The 22,018-nt window shown below is 38.8% G+C and overlaps 2 protein-coding genes across 7 annotated transcripts in view; one reads left to right on the top strand and one right to left on the bottom strand.

Moving 5' to 3' along the window:
- Nucleotides 1–22,018, bottom strand: part of CHIC1 (cysteine rich hydrophobic domain 1) — a 218,320-nt gene that overhangs the window by 12,419 nt on the left and 183,883 nt on the right. Inside the window, exons 7-8 of one of the 3 annotated variants that reach the window (XM_074200802.1) lie at nt 11,189–11,258; nt 790–1,582 (exon numbers count right to left, since the gene is read on the bottom strand). The gene's annotated coding sequence lies outside the window, so the exon portion shown is untranslated. Of the gene's footprint in view, nt 1–789; nt 1,583–5,383; nt 6,498–11,188; nt 11,259–22,018 lie in introns of those variants that run through there. The other 2 variants (XM_074200804.1, XM_074200803.1) reach the window with 2 other exon arrangements.
- Nucleotides 1–22,018, top strand: part of LOC141497931 (ligand of Numb protein X 2-like) — a 94,578-nt gene that overhangs the window by 4,961 nt on the left and 67,599 nt on the right. For 2 of the 4 annotated variants that reach the window (XM_074200801.1, XM_074200798.1), the window contains one exon: nt 6,035–6,112. The gene's annotated coding sequence lies outside the window, so the exon portion shown is untranslated. Of the gene's footprint in view, nt 1–91; nt 192–6,034; nt 6,113–22,018 lie in introns of all 4 variants that reach the window. The other 2 variants (XM_074200800.1, XM_074200799.1) reach the window with 2 other exon arrangements.

The following is a 22,018-nucleotide window of genomic DNA, read 5'->3' as shown; positions in this document are numbered from 1 at the left end:
GATATTTGTTGTTGTTGTGAACAACTCTCCATCTGTCATTTGGGGTTTTCTGGGTAAAGATACTAGAGTTGTTTGTGATTTCCTTCTACAGCTCATTTAACAGATGAGGAAACTGAGGCAAACAGGGAGAAGTGACTTTTCCAGGGTCACACAGCTAGTAAGTGTCTAAAATCAGATTGGACCTCAAAAAGGTGAGTCTTTCTGACTCTAGGCCTGCCATACTAACCACTGAACCACCTAGCCACCCTATCCCTATTTTACAGATGAGAAAACTGAGGCAAACAGGGATTAAGTGACTTTCTTAGAATCACCCAACTAGTAAGTATCTAAGACTGAATTTGAACTCAGAAAGATGTCTTCCTGACTCCAGGCCCAGTGGTCTATCCACTGTGCAACTTGAAGAGACAACTGGAGGATCAGAGATAGCTTCAGGAGGAGGTGACTGGCACTGCTGGGGCTGGCCATTGGAAAAGAGGATCTGAGGAAGTAGCACATTTCAAGTTGAAGGGCCATCTGGAGCAAGCCTACAGAGACAGAACAGGGTAGTAATGGTGAACAGTCTCTAGCCCAGTGTAGCTGGGAGAGGGGGCATTGGAAGAAGGAAGCCCGGAAGGGTTAGGGTGGAGCCAGATCAAGTGTCAGCCTTGAATCCCATATTGAGTTGGTACTTTAACCTACAGATAAGCCTTAGTCTTGATCACTTGGAGTGAAGGGCATAGAGGGCAGGGTAGCACCTATATTGGGCCGTAAAAGAAAGAGAAGAATTTAAATATAAGTGGGTAGGGAGGCTCTTCCAGGCATGGAGCCTGGAAAGGGCCAGATGAGATTGGGGAAACCTTTAGTAGTCTAGTGTGGTTGGAATAGACAGGGAACAATGTAAAATGAGGATGAAACAAATAGAAGAGTACCAGGCTGAATGGCATGAGTAATAGGAATCCATGAAAGATTTCAATGCCAGAGAAGGAGGGTGGACTATAAAAGGGAGAGACTGGAGGCAGGAAGACCAATGAGGAGGTTATGACAGTGATTCAGCTAAGAAGTGACAAGGTAGGGCAATGAAAGAATGGGAAAATGGGTGAGGAGGGAAGAGGGGAAGAGGGAAGGAGATCCTAGAGCTATTCTGGGCTTTGAAGTCAGTGACCTGAGTTTCACTTCTGTCTCTGTTCCTTCCTGCTCCTGGGACTTTTGGAGAAAGTGTCAAAACAGATCTCATTTTACATTTTAATCAACCAATTCTTCTTCCCCACTTCCCTGTTTGTATTTCTGAGACTATCATTCATCCTTCTAATCATCTGGCATTTTCAACCTTGGACTCATCCTTGACTCTTTCCTCTATATGGCCTCCCCACTGCCAATTCATAACTAGACTTGTCAACTCTGCATCTATAATAATCTCTTGTATCCATCCCATTTCTTCCTCTTATACAACATCTACCCAAACTGGGTTCAGACTCCCATTACCTCTCAGATAAACTATGTCAGGAGCTTCCTAAATGGTCTCTTAGCTTCTAATCATCCTCCAATCCATACTTCACACAGCTGCCAACTTCTTATTCTGAAGACATGGGTCCGCTTACATCCCCTGTTCAAAAATGGTAATTGGATTTTATCCTTCTTGGACTCAGTTTCTTTTTTTTTCAATTGATGTTTCATTATTACAATTACATGTTATGAAAGTTTTTCAACATTCCTCTACATGCATATGCATATTTTTAAGATACATAATTTCCTTCTACCCTTCCATCCCCTTCCCCTCAGCAGTGAACAGTCAGGTAAATATTGTACATACACATTTGTGTTTAACATGTTTACAAATTAGTTATTTTTGATATGAGGAATTAGAATTAAGAGAAAAGAAAGAAGACCATGAGATAGGAAAGAATACATAAGAGAAATGTTTTAAAAGGAAGTGTAATGTTCATTTGTGGTTTTTTGTTTTGTTTTGTTTTGTTTTTCTTCATCTGGATGAGGATAGCTTTGCCCATAGCTGGTCTACTAGGGTTGATCTAGCTCTGCTGAGAGGAGCTGCATCCATCAGGGTTGATCAACTCACAATGTTGTTGTTAATGTGTAGAATGTTCTCTTGTTTCTGCTCCCTTTGCTCAGCATCAGTTCCTCCAATTCAATCCATGCTTCTCTAGAGTCCAACATTCATGGCTTCTTATAGAGTAATAGTATCCCATAACATTCAAAAACTATAGCTTGTTCAGCCATTCCCCAATTGATGGGCATTCCTTCAATTTACAATTCTTTGCCACTACAAAAAGAGCTGCTATGAATATTTTGGAACATGTGAGATGTTTCCAATTTTTAATGATTTCTTCTGGATACAGACCTAGTATTAGTATTGCTGGGTCAAAGGGTAGGAGCAGTTTTATTTGTTTTTGGGCATAGTTCCATGTTGCTCTCCAGAATGGTTGGATCAATTCACAACTCCACCAAGGATGGACTTTGTTTCTTCATTTACATGGTAAAAGGGCTTTGAATAGATCTCCAGGGTCCTTTTTAGCTCTAAGAGCCTAGGAATTCTGGAGGCTTGACTGATTGTTGAGCTAGGCTAGGAGGAACCTAGAACAGAGGAGCTGAAAGGAGTCCATCTAAATAGGAGAGCATGAGATGTCTTTAGGCCACAGAAATCTGCTGACACCAGTCAGCCCCATATCTGTAGGGAATAAAGGGAAGCATATGGTCCCTGGTTCCTTTCCCCCTGCAGCTGGACCAAAGGAATTTCTTTCTGATGGTCTTTGACCATTAAAGTGGGCAGGAACAAGGAAGGTTGGTGTTCATCTTTTTGACAATGAGCACAAAATTTTCAGAGGCAGCAGGAGATATGTGAGGGTATTATCTAGGTAGTTGATTTCATCCTTTGTCCATCCTGCCCACCTTCCTTAGACCTTCCTCCTGATTCACAATAAGCCCAGACCATAGCTTAAGAGGGAGATGCCTACAACTTTCCATTAACTGCTATGCTAAAGCCACTTGCTTGGAAAATGGGATGGATAGGATAGCAGATGAGGAGGGAATCCTGGTCTATCAAAACTAGTCACAGTGTTGAGTTAGGAGGGTCCTTAAAACACAGAAACTAGACAGAGATGGAAAGCAATCCAAAAACATACTGAGAGCTGAACAGAATCTTGGAGATTAGATAATCATTATAGGAGCATACATCTTAAGCTGGGAAGAGAGTCTTGAGACAGGGAGACCAACTAAGAGTCTACTTGAGTAGTGATGGTGTGAGGTGAGGAAGGTGTGATTGTGTCAGTGGAGAGAAATGAGATAAATATGAGAGAAGTAAGTGGATATGGGGAAGGAGAACAAGGAGAGAGAGGGGAGGTAGGAGGTAAAAGATGGTCCAGTGATGACTGGGAGCATAGCGGTGCTGTTTGTAGAAAGAGATTGTAATGGATTGTGCTAAGCAGAATCCAACCCATCCATGGCTACTCATGTTGTGCCAATGGCTCTTTTCCATCATCCCTAGAAAGAAGGTTGAGGACAAAGCTCTTGCTCAACAGCCACTGGCCCAGAGCCTACTTACTAAGGGGCTTTCCGCCACAGCTGATCTCAAGGAAAGGAAATAGGAATGTTGGTGGGGTGGAAGGGCAGAAAATGTTGTCTGTCTGTGCAGTTCTTAGAGGAGGTGATAATGTTTTTAGATGAAGTGAGGGGCCAAGAGAGGCCAGCATGGGAATACAGAGTGTTGAATACCGAGTTGTTAAGGGCATGGATTAGTTGTGTTAATAATGAGCCACTGGAAAGTGTTGTAAGGCAGCTATTCTCTCCACCCTCAGATTTGTTCAGTTCAAAACACTCCTTTTACAGAGAGATGACTTGCTTACGGTAGGGAGTGATAGAGGCAGAATTTGAACCTACGCCCTCTGACTCTAAAAGCAATTCTCTGTCCACCTGACTACACTATTTCTTGAAACATGTAAGTCCAGGACTCTTTCTGCCCCAGTAGGCGGCCTCCCTCTGTGACTGGGAGCCAAAGTCTGTGGGAGTTCCTGACTAAGGCTGACTTGGGGGTTCCAGGAGAGGAGCAGGAGGACCAGAGGGAATTTGGAGATTAGTGGCATTGCTCAGAGCTACCTGAATACTCCAGGCCTAGTTATGTTCATGTTGCCAAATTTCCATCATCTTTTCAATGCCTTTCTTGGGCTTCCAGTAGGAGGATACGGTCACAACAGCTTAGCTGCCTCCCACTGAACCCCCATCCAAAGGCTGACTTGCCCTAAGTCCCTTCTCCCAGCCCAGCTCCCTCTCTTGGGGGAAAATACCCCAGACCTCTCAGACAAACACCCATGGCAGGCCACCCAGAGCTGGGGGGAGGACACTGCAGTTCTGCTCCACTTAAGTCACAGCATAATCTTAAGCAAGCCAGGCCCCCATGTGTATTTGAGGTTTCCCATGAAATTTGGAGAGTTAATTCTCTCTCCTTGAAAAGCCTGAGTAAGCAAGCTCTTCCTTTCTTTCTCTCTTCCTTCTTCTTTTGTCCTTCCCCTTCCTTCTTTCCTTCCTTCCTTCCTTCCTTCATTTTTTCTTTCTTCTTTTTGCCTTTCCTTTGTTTTTTTCCTTTCCCTTCTACCTTCATTTCTTTTTCTATCTTTCACTCTCTTTTTTCCTTCCTTCTTTCCTTCTTTCTCCCCTCCCTCCCTCCCTTCTTTTTTTTAGGGTTTCTGGGGGGTTTTTTTGCAAGGCAAATGGGGTTAAGTGGCTTGCCCAAGGCCACACAACTAGGTAATTATTAAGTGTCTGAGACCGGATTTGAACCCAGGTACTCCTGACTCCAAGGCCGCTGCTTTATCTACTATGCCACCTAGCCGCCCCCCTCCCTTCCTTCTTTCCCCTTTCTTCCTTCCCTCCCTCCCTCCCTCCCTCCTTCCTTCCTCCCTCTCTTCCTTCCTTCCTTCCTTCCTTCCTTCCTACTTTCCTTCTTCCTCCCTCTCTCCCTTCCTTTCTTTTTCTTTCTCCTCCTTTCTTTTTTCCTTCCTTGTCTTCTTACTTCATTTCTTTATTTTTCTGTCTTCACTCTCTCTTCTTTTCTTCCTTCCTTCCTTCTTTCCTCCATCCCTTCCTTCCTTCCTTCCTTCCTTTCAAGATTTAAAATAGATTTTAATTGATCTTTTGTTTTTATATCACACATTTCCCCTTATATTCCTTCCTCTCCTGGTGCCAGAGAGCTATAACCTTATAATAATTTTTAAAAAAAGAAAAAGAAAAAGAAGAGAAAAAATTCACAACCAATTAATGTTAATCGATATTAATAATTAATTAATGGTAACCAATTAATATGTTGAGAAAAATTCTTTGCAGTGTTCCTCCCAGTAGTCTACTCTGCATAAGAGTGAGGAGGAGGTATTCAAACAGCATTTTCATGGTAGTCTAAAAGGTACCTCCAACCCCTTCATTTTTTATACAAGGCAACTCAGTCTGAAGGAGGGGAAGGGACTTGTCCAGGTTTCCTCCCAAGGAGAATCTTAGCTCTAAAGCTAGAGTGGCAGGGCTCTCAGAGAGGAGGAAACAAGAACTAGAGGTGATGTGTTGAGCTCAGAAAACCTCTCTGATTCATCATTTCTTTAACAAAACTGAATAAATCATGAATGGGAAGGCAGAACTTTGGGCCCAAGTTGAGAGAAAACCTAGTCCCTGACCTCAGAGAGTTTATAATCTAATAGGAAGTTAATTCACAAACATAATAACCTTTTACTTGCTTTGAAGAACCAAACAAATGCCTTTGTGAGGTCCTCTGGGTACAGTAGTCACTGGAGGAAGGGTATAGAATTTAGAACACAGAATATCAGAGTTAGGAAGGGACTTAGGGGCCTCAGACCTAGGAGGGATCTTATAAAATGAAATGACAGAGCTGGCATGTCAGCTAGGAGGGACCTTAGATCATACAATTAGGAGGAACTTTCAAACATAGAATATCTGAGTTGGGAGGGGCTTTAGAACTGCAAACCTCAGAGCTAGAAAGGACCTTAGAGAATGGAATGTTGGAACTAGGTGGAACTTCTAATATACCCCTTTCATTTCTCAGAGTTAGAAGAGGCATCAGAGAACATCCAGGACAACTGTACCCTGACCAAGAAACTCCTCTATGACATCACCAAGAAAAGTAAGTGACTTGTCTAAGATCACTCTGATTGATCACCTCTGGTCAGACATTTGTGAGATGAGGGATTTGGTTTAAACTGAGATCTCTATTTATGTCCCTTCCCTGTTGTTGGTGATCATTGTAGGCAGGAGTAGAGGCTCCACACATAGCTAGGTTTTCAATTACATTTCAACTGAGTATGGGCCATCATGTGCTGGGCCTTATGCTAGACCTTGGTGATACAAAGAGAAAATGAAATAGTCACTACCTTCAAATGACTTACTTTTTACTGAGGAGATACAACATGTGGACTGGTCTTTAAACGTAAAAGAATTTTAATGTGCAGTGAAGGTACAGAATCCTTTCAGCTTGGAAACAAGAGCATTCTTCCCACCTTTATCTCACCCTGAGAAAGGAAAGGGTATCATCAACAAATTGACCCATCAGCAAGCCTGCAGATTGGTTCATTAAGTCCCTAAGGAGACTGGATTATCACCTTGTAATCTTTCTCTTATTTCTCAATATCTCATCACCCAGTAAAAATAAAAAGACATCTAGGAAAGATGCTATTAAAGCAAAAACAGTAAGATTTGGCAACAGGGCATGTAAGGGAGAGAGTAAGAATTTGAGGATAGATAGCAAGGTTACTAATCTGAGTGCCTGGAAAAGTGATGATCCTCTAGACAGAATGGGGAAGTTTGATGATTTGAAAATCAGAGGTAGTTTCTTTTTTTTTTTTTTGTCTTTAGGTTTTTTTGCAAGGCAGATAGGGTTAAGTGGCTTGTCCAAGGCCACACACCTAGGTAATTATTAAGTGTCTGAGACCGGATTTGAACCCAGGTAGTCCTGACTCCAGTGCTGGTGCTTTATCCACTGTGCCACCTAGCCACCCCCGGTAGTTTCTTTTCAAGCAATTTGAACACATTTCTCGATGATGTGATAGGAGTTCAGACATTAGGGATACATTTTCCTCACTCTTAAAGACCATTTTGCATATGTACATTCATGCTTGAGAAAAAAAAAAAAACATTCATGCAGAAATATTCAGTGAGGTCCTGCTCTGTGGAATGCATTCTGCAGGATACTGTGATTTTTTCCATTATAAAATAATTCTTCTCTTTGCAGGATGACTCATTGCAGTATCCATCTTAATCATCTAAATCAGATGTACCCCCTCATAATTAAAATATAATTCAATATGCAAAAAAGAAAACTTTCCAAGCTTTTGGGAAGGTTGTCTATTAAACAATCTTATGCATTGTCACTTCTTCCTTTAGGTTTTTCATCTACAGTCTCTAAGGAGCTGTGGTCACTTTTTGAGGGTAGAGTTGGTGAAGACATGTGTGAGAGTGGTATCTCAAATACTTCACTGATAAGAGCACAAAGAATGGTGAAATCTCCCCTTCCCACCTTTTCAAAAAATGTTTTCTCCAGTGCACAAAAAACCTTCAAAGTTGGTGCAAACTCAGTTAAAGTTTTATCTTGTTCAGATATTTAAATAGATATTCTTTTTTAAAAGTCATAGCAAAATTTTATAAGGATAACAAAAGAGTGGTGTATTGATATAGTGGATGTGATATATTGATATATGCAAAGGGGCTGTGCGTTCTAGGTTACTATAGAACACATGCAGATAATATGTTGATTCTGTTGACATCTATCCTGGGCCATGACCAATAAAACTAACTATAGAAATTATAAAAGAAAATCTCATTACCACAGAAGGTCAGAACTTGGAACATGGAATATTTGAGCTGGAAGGAAGCTTAGAAAACAGAGGGTCAGAACTGGGAGAGAGCATGGAACATGGAATGTTAGAGCTGGGAGGAAGCTTAGAGCACAGGTCAGAACTGGGAGGGACCTTGGAACATGGAATGTTTGAGCTGGGAGAAAGCTTAAGACATATGAGGTCAGAACTGGAAGGGACCTTGGAACATGAAATGTTAGAGCTGGAAGGAAGCTTAGAAAACAGAGGGTCAGAACTGGGAGAGAGCATGGAACATGGAATGTTAGAGCTGAGAGGAAGCTTAGAACACAGCTCAGAACTGGGAGGGACCTTGGAACATGAAATGTTAGAGCTGGAAGGAAGCTTAGAAAACAGGGTCAGAACTGGGAGAGAGCATAGAACATGAAATGTTAGAGCTGGGAGGAAGCTTGGAACACAGAAGGTCAGATGAACCTTCCACGTTTTTGGGATACACATGGCTTAGTGACTTTGTAGGCGTTGTTCCAAATCGCTTTCCAAAGTGACTCCACCATTTCCCAGATGAGAGTTGACTTACAGATGCAGGGTCATGGTGTACTTCATAAAGGAGATGATCCCTAAGGGGGGCCTTGAGGGAAGTAAAATCATATTTCTAAGTAGAGATCAGTCCAAAGTGTGGCCTGGGAAGAGGCTCTTGTCAGTGGACCAAAGTGAGAGAGAGAAGAGTGACTTCCAAATCCAGTTAAGATGGAATGTACATGGATTTTAAAGGGTAAAGAGAGGAGTCATGTGAAATCAAATTGCAGTGTAGACTTGAATCAAATCCTGATGGGCCTTAAAGACCAGGACAAGAAGTTTGTCTTTTTATCCTTTGGGTAATAGGGAGCTAGTGGTTTTGTCCACACTGACTTTCAGACAGATCAAACCCCTCTCCTCCATCCCCCCAATCTTGGAGTTCTTAGATTCTGTCACCTTCCTGTGGAAGGACAAATTTACTGCCCAATTCATCCACAAGTCTGTTAAGGTTTAGATTTCACTATAATCTATATATGATGTCAATAAAATCATGGGCTTTAACATTTTGTGGAAGGGAAAGTATGGGTTGTTTCCTTACAGATGAAATGAATAACATTTTTATTTTGCTTCTCTTAATACAAATCAGTTGGTATTCTAGGTTGGGCACTATGGGTTTTATCTGTGATATGGAGTCTCAGCCCCAACCACTTCCCTGCCTTCCCCTCCCTTTCATGCTTTTGAGAATTAGAAAGAACAAAAATAGAAAATTTCATGCATACATTTCCTTGGTTGCGTTATGAGACGTGAAGTGTATGAATGGTGGTCAGGGTCGAGCTCCTTGGGTGACATAAATGAAGACATCTGAAATGCAAGGAGGTATTTATAGCCTAGGTCCAAATTAAGCTCTGTGAAGGCTGAAAGCTCAAGTATATTGTCTAGTGGATGACCAGGCTCCTCAAATTTGTCTTCCGGTAGTTGAAGTGTCTGTGGGTGGGTGAGCTTTCAGTCCCTCACATTTCAAGTATGAGTGAGTCATAGCCCATTAGGACTGACAGGGACTTGGAACACTAATTGCCAGAGTTGGACCTTAGAAGAAAACCAAACAAAGTTGGAGAGTATCTTAGATCTGGATATTCTTCTCACTGGATAAGTCCAATGTTGAGGCAGTGGTTTTTGCTTGTGTTTTTGTGATTTCTCAATCCAGATCCAGTATTTGAGTCTTAGATCTGGATGTTCTCCCCACTGGATAAGATTGAAGTTGAGTAGGTGGTTTTCACTTGTGTCTTTGAGATTTCTTGATTCAGACTCAGGATTTGGGATAGCCACCTGTTGAGACAGCAATGTAGTCCCTTGACTGAAGTGTTAGACCTGGAGTCAGGAAGACCCAAGTTCAAATTCTCCAGATTCTTATTAACTGTGTCACCTTGAGCAAATTGCTTCAGTCCTTTTGGCCTCAGTTTTCTTATCTCTCACATGAGATAATATATGTAAAATGCTTTGCAAAACTCAAAACGTTCTATATACCATCATTATTATTATCCCAAAAAAGTTATTTTGCTCATGCTTCTTTAACATTTTCATCCCCAGTGCAACTCTCCTCTGTAACAGGGAAGCAAAAAAGGCAACCTGTCAACCCCATCTATAATAATGGTAATAATAATGGTGATAGTAATAACAACAATAATAACTAACGTTCATTAAGTATCTGGTGTGCTAGGAACTATACCTCACACCAGCCCTGAGACATAGATGCTATTACTGTCCTCATTTTGCAGATGAGGAAACTGAGGTTAAGTGACTTGCCTAGGGTCACATAGCTAGGAAATGTCTGAGGCTAAATTTTAACTCAGGTCCTTTAGTTCCGGCCTAGGGCTCTGTGTACTGTGCCTCACCCCACCTTGAAGAATGAAAGGCTTTTCACCATCAGTTCTCTGACATCCATTGGAGTCATTGGGATTGAGGAACCTGAGTGTGTTTTGGTGTTTTCATTTCCATTTCTGCAGACACTGCAGTCTTCTTCTGATTCTTCTCTCTTGCCATGTTGTCCTGAATTCTCTCTAATCCTTATTTTTTTGGCATAGTCATATATCATTCCATTCTCATGCTATGAATAATTGGACCCTTCTTCACTTGATGAGTTCCCACTTTGTTTCCAGTTCTCCACTTGTAGAATGCTCCTGTAAATATTTCAGCTTTTTGTGGGCTGTCCCAGGAACTTATATGAATACTAGAACTATTGGACCATTTTCTCTGGTTTTGATTGATCACTTTGGACTTCACTCCTCATTCTCATTACATCTGACAAGCTCACCTCCTTTTCCATTGTCCTTTGTATCGGCCATTATTATTCCTCTGTTGGTGTTCTATGATGTTCCATAGCCAGCAGTCAAATAACAAGAAAAGCTGACTTATCAAATCCTCAAAGATTTGCAGTACCGTTTTAACGTGTTGTCTTGTTCTGTGCTCTCACCAGCTCAGTGTGGTGCACCCAGCTAGGTGGTGCAGTGGTTAGAGCACCAGTCCTGGAGTCAGGAAACTTGAATTCAAATCCAACTTCAAATACTTACTAGCTAAGTGACTCTGGGCAAGTCATGTAATCCTGTTGGCCTCAGTCTCCTCAACTGTAAAATAAGGATAATAATAGGTTGTACTACTCCTCCCCCCAGGATTGTTTTGAGGCTTAAAGGAGATGAGAACTGTAGAATATCGAACACCATGCTGGGCATATTGCAAGCACTATATAAATGGTAGCTATTGTCATTTTGATTGTTGCTGTTATTCCTTTAGGGGAAGCAGCTTAATGAAACAGATAGAGGATTCACTTCAAAGTCAAAAAGACATTGGTTTAAACTTTACCACTTAGGCAAGATACTTACCTTCTCAAAGCTTCAGGCAATTCTCAGCATTTAGTAAGCCCCACTTGTATGCTAGGCACTCTTCCAAGCACTGGAAATACAAAGAGAAGCAAAAGATAGATTTGACCCTCCAAGAGTTCACAGCCTAATTAGAGGCTCTATTTTGCAAAGAAGGTGCCATCCTGAATTGGCAGAGGGAGTTTCCTGCACCTATGAAATCCCAGGTCCTCTCCTCATTGTTAGAGGGATTATTATTGGTATTTCACAAAAGAGGAAACTGAGGCACAGAGTGGTCACGCAGCTAGTAAGTGTTGGAAGCAGGATTCACACCCAGGTTTTTTTTTTACTCCAAAGCCCAAAGTTGATTCCATTACAGTGTTACTGCAAGACTGCTGCTATTCAGAATGGCTCACTGTGCTGGCCTAAAGTTTGAGGAAAGAGAAAAGTCCAGGAGCTGAATCTCATGTCTGTGCCCAGCCTAGGAGATATTGGCATTCTGTGGCCAAGGGGTAGTTAGAAAGGAGTTTGAAGCACAAAGCTTGCTACAGTCACGCTAACAATTCCTCTCTACAAACAGCCTATTGTGCTTCTGGGAGGAAACCATGTCTCCAAGCCCCAAGTGGGCTGAGGGTGACATTTGTCCCACTCCATTGAGATGACTGCTCAAGGGCCCAGATCCTTAGAATCCCCTTTAGAAGTCTACTATTCAAGTGACTGTCCCTTCCTGGGGCCTCAGTTTCTTCCTTTGTAAATTAAGAGGGATGGAGTAGGGTGCTGACAGCTCTGAATTGAGATTTTATCATGTGACATAAGTCAGACAACAAGTATTTATGGAATGCTTCCATATGTCCAAGCCCAGGCTCACTTAGTGGGGGGAGGGGGAAGGGCAGAGGGAAGGAGAGTCTGAAGAATTTTGAGTCACTTCTTTTGTGGGTCCCTTATAAGCTTACTTGTTCATCATGGTGCTCTCCTCAAATTTTAACAGAGCTACACCAGCCCTGCCAGCGACTTAGAGTAAGGTTGAAAAAAAGAAAACTCACACAGAGAAAACCACAATGGGGGCAATATCAAGCAATGGAAAGATCAAAGGACTGAGAGCCAGTAGATATGCGTTCAAATCGTGTTAATGATGATGATGATGATGATGATGATGATGTTTGTGCTTTGTACTCAAAGAAGACCCTAATATCAAGGAGGTAATGCCATGACAAGCCAATGAATTGGATTTGAGCGAACGGGAACTGTGCTCTGTCACAAGCCTCACTTTCTCCTCTGGAGCCATCTGGGTCCAGTGATCAGTTATGGATCAGGATGATTGGAGGTGACGCTGGATGGGAGGCAATTAGGGTTAAGTGACTTTCCCAAAGTCACACAGCTAGTGAGTGTCTGAGGTCAAATTTGTTTGTTCATTTGTTTGTTTTTTTTTAGGTTTTTGCAAGGCAATGGGGTTAAGTGGCTTGTCCAAAGCCACACAACTAGGTAATTATTAAGTGTCTGAGGCCAGATTTGAACTCAAGTACTACTGACTCTAGGGCCAGTGCTCTATCCACTGTGCCACCTAACTGCCCATGAGGTCAAATTTGAACTCGGGTACTCCTGGCTTCAGGGCCAGTGCTCTATATACTGTGCCAACTAGGTGCTCTTAGAATTTTAGCTGTGACTTGAGGGAAGCCAAGAGGTAGAGATTAGGAGGAAAAGAATTTCTCACATGGGGAACAGCCAGTGAAAATTCCCAAAGTCTAGGAATAGATGTTGGCACTTGATACCACTGGATAGCAGAATACATGGAGGAGAGTCAGCTGTGAGAAGGGTGGAAAGGAAGGAAAGGACCAGATTATAAAGAGATTTCAAAGCTGCAAACAGAGGATTTTCTGTTTGGTCCAGGAGGCAATAGGAAGCTATTGAATAAGGAGGTGACTTGGTGGGACCTGTGCTTTAGGAAGAGAAATTTGACAGTTGCATAAAGAATAGACTGAGTTAGGGAGAGACTTCTGACAGGGAGCCCCACCAGGAGGCTAGAGCACAGTCCAGGAATGAAGTGAACTAGAGAGAAGTTCAAGAGATGTTGTGAAGGTAGAGTCAACAGACCTTGACCATAGATTTGATATGATGGGAGGCAGTGAGGAATTGAGGAAGAAAGCTAGCTTGTGAAACAGGTAACTGGGAAGAAGGTGAGAGCCTGGACAGTAACAGAGAAGTTAGGAAGACAGGAGCGTTTGGGGCAGTGGGCAGGAGGGTTTAGGAAAATAACAAGGTCAGTCTTGGACATATTGAGTTTAAGATATCTATGGGATATCCAGTTTGAAATGTTCAGCAGAAAGTTGGAGATATAAGACAGGACATAAGCAGAATAGTAGTAGTGGTAACAGTTAAAGAAGACCGCAACATCAGGAAAGTGATATCACAACTTACATATAAGATTAAAGTGGGGGGGAGGGTCAGCTAGGTGGTTCATTGGATAGAGCACTGGCCCTGGAGTCAGGAGGACCTGAGTTCAAATATGACCTCAGACATTTAATAATTGCCTAGCTGTGTGACCTGGGGCAAGTCACTTAACCCCATTGCCTTAAATAAGTAAATAAAAATTTTAAAGATTAATTGTAGTGAGAGGAAATTGTGCAAAGATGCCATTCTCATTATCTCATGTGAGCCAAATAATCTTTGAAAAAATTAGACTGTTCAAAGTAGGCCCCAGTCACCTGAATATTCTAGCTAAGACATGAGCAGAAACATCAGGATTGGAAAAAATAGATCTGAGAATTATCAGCATAAAGATATTATGTGAATCCATGAATGCTACTAAGGTCATGAAGCAAATCTATTAAAGGGAGAAGAGAAGAGGGCCTTGAACAGGTCCCTGTAGTATGAATGTAGAGTTAGCAGACATGAGTGGTCTGAAGATCCAACAAAGAAGACTAAGAAAGAGCAATTGGACAGATCAGAGGAAAATCAGGAAAAAGCTGTGTTCCAAAAACCCAGAAAGAAGAGAGTGTCTGGGAGGGGAGAGTGTTCAACATTATCAGGAATTGTATAGAAGTCAAGGAGGATGAGGAGTGAGAAAAGGATATTTGGCAATGAAGAAGTTATTGGAGGGGGCGGCTAGGTGGCACAGTGGATAGAGAGCTGGCCCTGGAGTCAGGAGTACCTGAGTTCAAATGAGGCCTCAGACACTTAATAATTACCTAGCTGTGTGGCCTTGGGCAAGCCACTTAACCCCATTTGCCTTGCAAAATCCTAAAATAAAAAGATATTGGAAAGAGTGATTTAGGTTGAATGATGAGATTGGAAGTCAGATTATAGAGAGCTAAGAGAGTGAGAAGAAAGAAAGTGGAGGTACCTCTGACCTCCTCATGGAAATTACCCACAAAATGCAAGGGGAGATAGTGGATGATAGCTAGTGGAGATCTATGGAACAAGTGAGGGATTTTTGAGACTGGGGGAGACGTAAGCATATTTGCAGTTAATAGAAAAGTAACCATTAGGTAAGGAACTATTGACAATAAATGAGAGAATGGGGATAGAAGGGCAGATCTACTGGAGAGTATAGGATGGAATGTGATCACTGGTTCATATAGAGGAGTTTGCTTTGTCAAGGAGAAGGGCAACCTTATTTTGTGAACTAGGGTAAAGGAGGATATAGTAATGGACAGCAACTGGGAGATATGAAATAAGGTGAACAGGGGGAAAAGAAGGAGCTCTCAGAAAGCAACCTCAATTTCTTTAATAAAATATGAGGCAAAGTTCCCGGCTGAGAGTGGTGGTGGGGGGGGGGCAGAGAAACTACAGGAAATTTGAGGAGGGATGCAAAGGATTGGAAAAGTCACTCTATAGAGTGGGAGTCTGAGTTAATTAGAGAGGTGTAGAAGGATTACCTAGCAGCGTTGAGGATGGTGTTGAGATCATGTGAATATATCTGTAGTGGATAGAATTGATGTGGTTTTGTTATCTTTCTCCAACTTCAATACATTAGGCTATGGGTTGGAGCAAAGGCCACCAATAGTAAGGAGTAATTCAAGGTTGAGACTTGGCAGGGCAGGATCGGTGATACAATAAAGTGGATAAGGTCTCAGGAGAAGATTATACTTTCCCAGGGGTCAAGATGGGAAAGAGAAGAAAATGTAACCAGTGAAAGGATGATAAGCTGGAAAGGAACTGAGGGATTGAGGGCCTGGAAGTCATCATGAGGATGAAGAATGGGGTGATAGGATAGAATGAGAGAGAAGGAATGACAATAGATCATGATCAGAGAAGAAAATTTCAGAGCTCGTGAACATGGAGTTGGGACACTTCTGGGTGATGACAAGATCAAGGATATGAACATTTCTGTGTGTGATTGACATGAGTGTGTTGAGGAAGCAAGTGGTTAGGATATTTGAGTCAGCATGGATGTTGACTACAGTATGAAAGCAAGATTTAAAGAGAAAAACTCAGGTACAGGAGGTCTGTAGATAATAAAGCTTTGTAGTATAGTTTGAGATATGATACTGAGTCCATCTTTCCTATTTTTTTCATTGATATTATTTTGTTCCTCTAGATGAATTTTGCTATTACTTTTCTAGTTCTATAAAGCAATCCTTTGGTAGTTTAGTATAGAATTAAAAAAATTAATCAACTTAGATGATATTGTCCTCTTTTCAATATTGACTCGGTCTACTCAAGAGCAACTGATAATTCTCCAATTATATATATATATATATATATATATATATATATATATATATGTATATATATATATATATATATATATATATATATTATTTGTGTGGATTGTTGTAAATAAATGAGTAAATGGTGTTCATAAAGCTCCTGGATGTGTCTTGGCAGATAAATGGAATTTCTCTGTCTCTTCCTTCTGGACTTTGTTGGTAATATATAAAAATTCTGATGATTTGTGAGGATTTATTTTATATCCTACAAATTTGCTGGAGTTGTTCATTGTTTTGAATAGTTTTTTAGTTGAGTCTCCAGCATTCTCTAAGTCTACCATCATATTGTCTGCAAAGAATGGGAGTTTAGTACCTCATTACTTAAGCTTATTCTTTCAATTTCTTTTTCTTATTGATATAGCTAATATTTTCTAGTACAATAGTATAATTTCTAGTACAACAATAGTGGTAATAAGGGACATCCTTGCTTCACACCTGTTATTAGGAAGGCTTCCAGTTTATTCCCATTACAGATAATTTTTGATCTTGGTTTTAGATACTTATCACTCAATGAAAAGCTCTATTTATTCCTAAGCTTTATAGTGTTTTTTAATAGGACTGGGTCCTGTATTTTGTCAAAAGCTTTTTCTGCATCCATTAAGATAATAATGTGCTGATAGTTTTCCTAATATTGAATCAAACCTTCATTCCTGGTATAAATCAAACCTGATTATAGTATATGATCTTTATGATATGCTGCAATAGTTTTTTTAATAGGATTTTATTTCAGATTTTTGCATTAGTATTCTTTAGGGCATTCAGTCTCTTGTTTTCTTTCTGTTTTTGCTCTCCTTAGTTTAGATATCAAGACCATATTTAGGTCATAGAAGCAATTCAGTAAGACTCCTTCTTGACCTGTTTGATAAGAATTCCCTTGTAAATCTATCTGGTCCTGGGTTTTTTTTTCCTTAGGGAGCTCATTCAAGACTTGTTAAATTTCTTTTTTTCTAAGATAGGTTATTTAAGTATTCTACTTCTCCTGTTAATCTGGGTAATGTACATTTTTGTAAACAAATTTCATTTAGATTATCAGTTTTATGGGATTGTAGTTATTTAATTTTCACTGGTTGTGAATTAGCCCTTTTTCTTTTTGATACTCTTAATTAGCCAATAGTTTACCTATTGTTTGTTTGCTTTAAAAAAAAAACTTCTTGTGTGATTTATGAGTTCAGTGGGTTTTTTTTAACTTTCAACTTTATTAATCTCCTCTTTTATTTTGAGAATTTCAATTTCAATGTCTAATTGGGGGGATTTGTTGTTTTTCTAGTTATGCCCATTTAGTGTTGCATACCTATTTCATTGATCTGATTTTTCTCTCTTTTATTGATATATTTAGAGATATAAAATTTCCCCTAAGTACTGGTTTGGCTACACTCCATAAATTGCGGTATCTTATATCATTATTATCATTATCTTTAATGATGTTATTGATAGTTTCTATGATTTGTTCTTTGGTACACTCATTCTTTAGGATTAGGTTATTTAGTTTCAATTTATTTTTAATCTTTTCTTCAAAGGTCCTTTACCAAATGTAATTTTATTGCATTGTAGTCAGAGATAGAGGAATTTAGTATTTCTGTTTTTGCACTTATAAGGTTTTTATGCCCTAATAAATGATCAGTTTTGTGAAGGTTTCATGCACCTATCCATAAGCTATTATAGGAATACTTCTTCCATTCCCATTCAGTATTCTCCAGAGGTCTATGACATCTAACTTTTCTAAAATTCTATTTATCTCAACTTCCTTCTTGTTCATTTTATAATTAGATTTATATATGTCTGACAGGGATAAATAGAGCTACTTCACTAACAGTTTTGCTATGTCTTCTTGTAATTCATTTAATTTTTCTTTCAAGAATATTATGCCATTTGGCACATAGATGGATAGTATTGATACTAATTCATTTTCTATGGTACCTTTTAGCAAAATGTAGTTTCGCTAAGTATATATTTTAATCAGGTCCGTTTTTGCTTTTGCCTTGTCTGAAATCATGATTACTACCCCTGTCTTTCTTACTTCAGTTAAAAGCAAAATACTAGTTGTAAAAATTGTTTCCCAATTTACTACATTTCTTTTGATCTTGGTTACAGTGGTTTTGTGTGCAAAAGCTTTTTAACTTAATGTAATCAAAATCATGCAGTTTGTTTTTAGTGATGTTCTCCATCTCTTCCTTGGTCATAAACTACTTCCCTTTCCATAGATCTGAAAGATAAACTAGCCCTTGATCTTCTAGTTTGCTTATAATGTTGTCTTTATGTCTAAATCTTGTATCCATTTGGATCTTATCTTGGCATAGGGTGTGAGATGTTGGTCTAATCCAGGTTTCTTCCATACTAACTTTCAATTTTCCCAGCAGTTTTTATCAAAGAGAGACTTTTGATCCCAATTGTTAGACTCTTTGGGTTTATCAAACAGCAGATTACTATAATTGTTTCCTGTTATTACACCTAGTCTATTCCATTGGTCCACCACTATATTTCTTAGCCAATACCAGACAGTTTTGATGACTGATGCTTTAAAATATAATTTTAGATCTGGTAAAGCTAAGCCACCTTCTTTTGCACTTTTTTTCATTAAATCCCTGAAAATTCTTGACTTTTTTATTTCTCTGTATGAATTTACTTACAACTTTTTCTAACTCATTGAAGTAATTTTTTGGAATTTTGATTGGTAGGGCACTAAACAGGTAGTTTAGTTTTGGTAGAATTGTCATTTTTATTTTATTAGCTCAACCTATCCATGAGCAGTTGATGTTTGCCCAGTTATTTAAATGTGATTTTATTTGTGTGAGAAGTGTTTTGTAATTGTTTTCATAAAGTTTTTGAGTCTGCCTTGGTAGATAGACTCCCAGTTATTTTATATTGTCTGAGGTTACTTTGAATGGGATTTCTCTTTCTAGCTTGTCATGCTGTATCTTGCTAGTCATATATAGAAATGTCATGATTTATGAGGGTTTATTTTATATCCTGAAACTTTGTAAAATTGCTAATTATTTCTAGTATTTTTTCAGATAATTTTTGGGGATTCTCTCAGTATACCATCAAGTCATCTGTGAAGAGTGAGAGTTTTGTCTCTTTGTTCCCTATTCTAATTCCTTCAATTTCTTTTTCTTCTCTTATTGCTGAAGCTAACATTTCTAATACAATATTTAATAGTAGTGGTGATAATGAGCATCCTTGTTTCAGGAATTTTTATTTATATTTCTTTTGCCATTTGATCAATTCTACTTTTTAAAGACCTTAGTTTTTTTTGACTTTTACTAAACTATTAATCCTCTTTTCAAAACTTTCTTGCACAGATCTCATTTCTCTTTCCAATTTTTCTTTTATTGCTTCAATTTGATTTTTTTTTATCTTTTGCTCTTTTTAAAAAAAAAATCTCTTTCTAGGAATTTTTGTTGGACTTGAATGCAATCTGCATTTTTTGAGGCTTTGCTTGAAGATGTTTTCAAATCAATGTCTTTTCTGTGTGTGTCAAATTTCCCCTTCTCCATAATATTTTTTATTCTCATGTTTTTTTTTGTCATTTGCTCATTTTTTCAATCTATTTCTTGACCTAGGACTTTATAGGCATTGTTACCTTTTGGTGGGGGGAAGGGAAGAAAAGTCAGGGGAATGACTAGCTTGAGTGTCTGTCTTTTATGTCCTTCTACTGTTTTCACAGCACCATGGGGTGATCCTGGGAGACATCTGTTCACTGTCCTCCTAGTCTGTGGATTTTTAACCTCCTTTGGTTCTGTCAGCTTTTGTGTCATTGAGTCTCTGTAGAGTGCAGCTAGACTCATCACTGTTAGCCCTCCAGGAAGTTCTGCAGTTTCAGAGACACTGAATTGCTCATTTTCCTTTGGTCTTGGTCTCCTGCCTTGCTTTTTTCCCTCTGTAGACTTATGTGTGGGACTAAAGGTTAGAACTGAGTCTCAGACTGCTCTGTTCTTAGACTCATACACAGGCAGGCACAATTCTGGAACTTGTCCCTTGCTCCTTATACCTTGCTCCTGTGGGACTGCTTCTCTCCTCCTTGGAATGGTAACCTGAAACTGGGTAATGAGTGGTCTGCCAACTGGTACTTCCTACTTCCAGTACCAATATACAATGGTCCTGGGATCTCCTTCTGGCCAGTGTTCTGTCCCCCGGGCTATTCCTTTACACAAGCTGCTTCCACCTGCTGCTGCTGCTGCTGAAGCACTGGGCTTTTGGCCAGCCCTTAACTCCACTGTCGCTTCTCTACCTTCCTAAGTTACCCTAAACTAGAAAAATGATTCACTGTGACTTTTCTTTGGCTTTCTCAATCAAAATTGATTTGGCATGTTTTCTAGATTGTTCTGGAAGAGATATGTTGGGACAGAAAGGCAAAAATGTAAACTGACTTTCACTTCTCTGTCCCCCAATACACATTACTCAGCAGGACACCTTTACAAAAGTTGAACATGTAATTATACATGAGTATAAATCTTCAAAAACAAATTTTAAAAACAGAAATATTAAATCTATCCTTTACTGATCACAATGCAATAAAAGAAAATATTGAAAATTAATCAGAGGGGTGGCTAGGTGGCGTAGTGGATAAAGCACCGGCCTTGGAGTCAGGAGTACCTGGGTTCAAATCCGGTCTCAGACACTTAATAATTACCTAGCTGTGTGGCCTTGGGCAAGCCACTTAACCCCATTTGCCTTGTAAAAACCTCAAAAAAAAAAGAAAATTAATAAGAGACTAAATATTTTAATCCTAAAAATCAATGGGTCAGAGAATAAATTATGGAAACAATAAATGGTTTCTTCAAAGGTAATTATAATGAGACAATCTACAGAAATTTTAGGATGCTTACAAAGTATGCCTTAGCTGAAAGTCAAGTCTCTAAACACTTTCCCCAACAAAGACAAGAAGAATAGATTAATGAACTGATCACACAACTAAAAAAACCTTGAGGACTAACAAAATTAAAAAACTCAATTTCATACCAAAATACAAATTCCGAAAATCAAAGAAAAGATTAACAAAATTTAAAACAAAAAACCTGATAAATAAAACTAGGAGCTGTTTAAAAAACAATAAAACAAATAAGCCATTAACTAATTTGATTTAAAAAAAGCAAATTACCAATATCAAAAATAAAGAGAATTTACAACACATAAAAAGGAAATTTTTAGAAATTATTTTGACCAACTGTATACCAGTTAAACTGACAACTTTAATGAAATGGATGAACATTTACAAAAAAATATAAAATTCTCAGATTAACATAAAAAGAGATAGAGAATTCTACCCAATCTCAAAAAATAAAGTAAATAAGTCATAAATAATTTCTCACAGTAGAAAATCCCACAACCAGATGGATTTATAATATTCCAATATTCAATATGCCAAATGTTCAAATAAAAATAATTCAAATATTACCTAAACTGCATAAAATTGAAAAGAGAGGTATCCTACTTAATTCCTTCAATGAAATAAAGAATATTTTGATATTTAAACCAGAGAAAGTCAAAAGAAAGCAAAAAAAGGAAATAGATCAATATCCCTAGTGGACAATGACACAAGCATTTTAAATAAAATATTGTGAAATTGGCTACAGCAGTAATTAGAAAGATTATACATTTATACACTATGACCAAGTTGGATTTATACCAGAAATGCAGGGTTGGTTCAACATTAAGAAAACTATAAATAAAATATACCATATTGATAATAAGAATAGAAATAGCAATAGATGCAAAAAAAGCTTTGACAAGATAAAGAACATGTTTCTATTTAAAAAAACAAAATACTAGACAACATAACAATAGATGGACCTTTCCTTAATATTGTAAATATTCATTAAAAACCAAGAGGCAGTATTATATATATTGAGAATAATCTAAGGACCTATGAAGATGGATAAAGCAAGGATGCCCATTAACAATAGTACTATTTAACACAATACAAGAAATAAACACTGTAGAATTGACAATAAAAAAGAAATTGGGAGGATAAACATAGGCAAAGAGGATAGAAAATTTTCACTTTTTGCCAAGTCATGATGTTTTATATAAAGAACCCTAGAGAATCAATTAAAAATCAACTAAAACAATTACTTCAACAGAGTTTCAGGATATAAAAGAAGCCCATATAACATCAGCATGACTACATTATAGTGTTAGAAAAAAA

Source organism: Macrotis lagotis, chromosome X, assembly GCF_037893015.1.
Source record: "Macrotis lagotis isolate mMagLag1 chromosome X, bilby.v1.9.chrom.fasta, whole genome shotgun sequence".
NCBI lineage: Eukaryota > Metazoa > Chordata > Mammalia > Peramelemorphia > Peramelidae > Macrotis > Macrotis lagotis.
The sequence above is the reverse complement of the archived record's forward strand: the minus strand, read 5'-3'. Positions and strand labels throughout refer to the sequence as shown.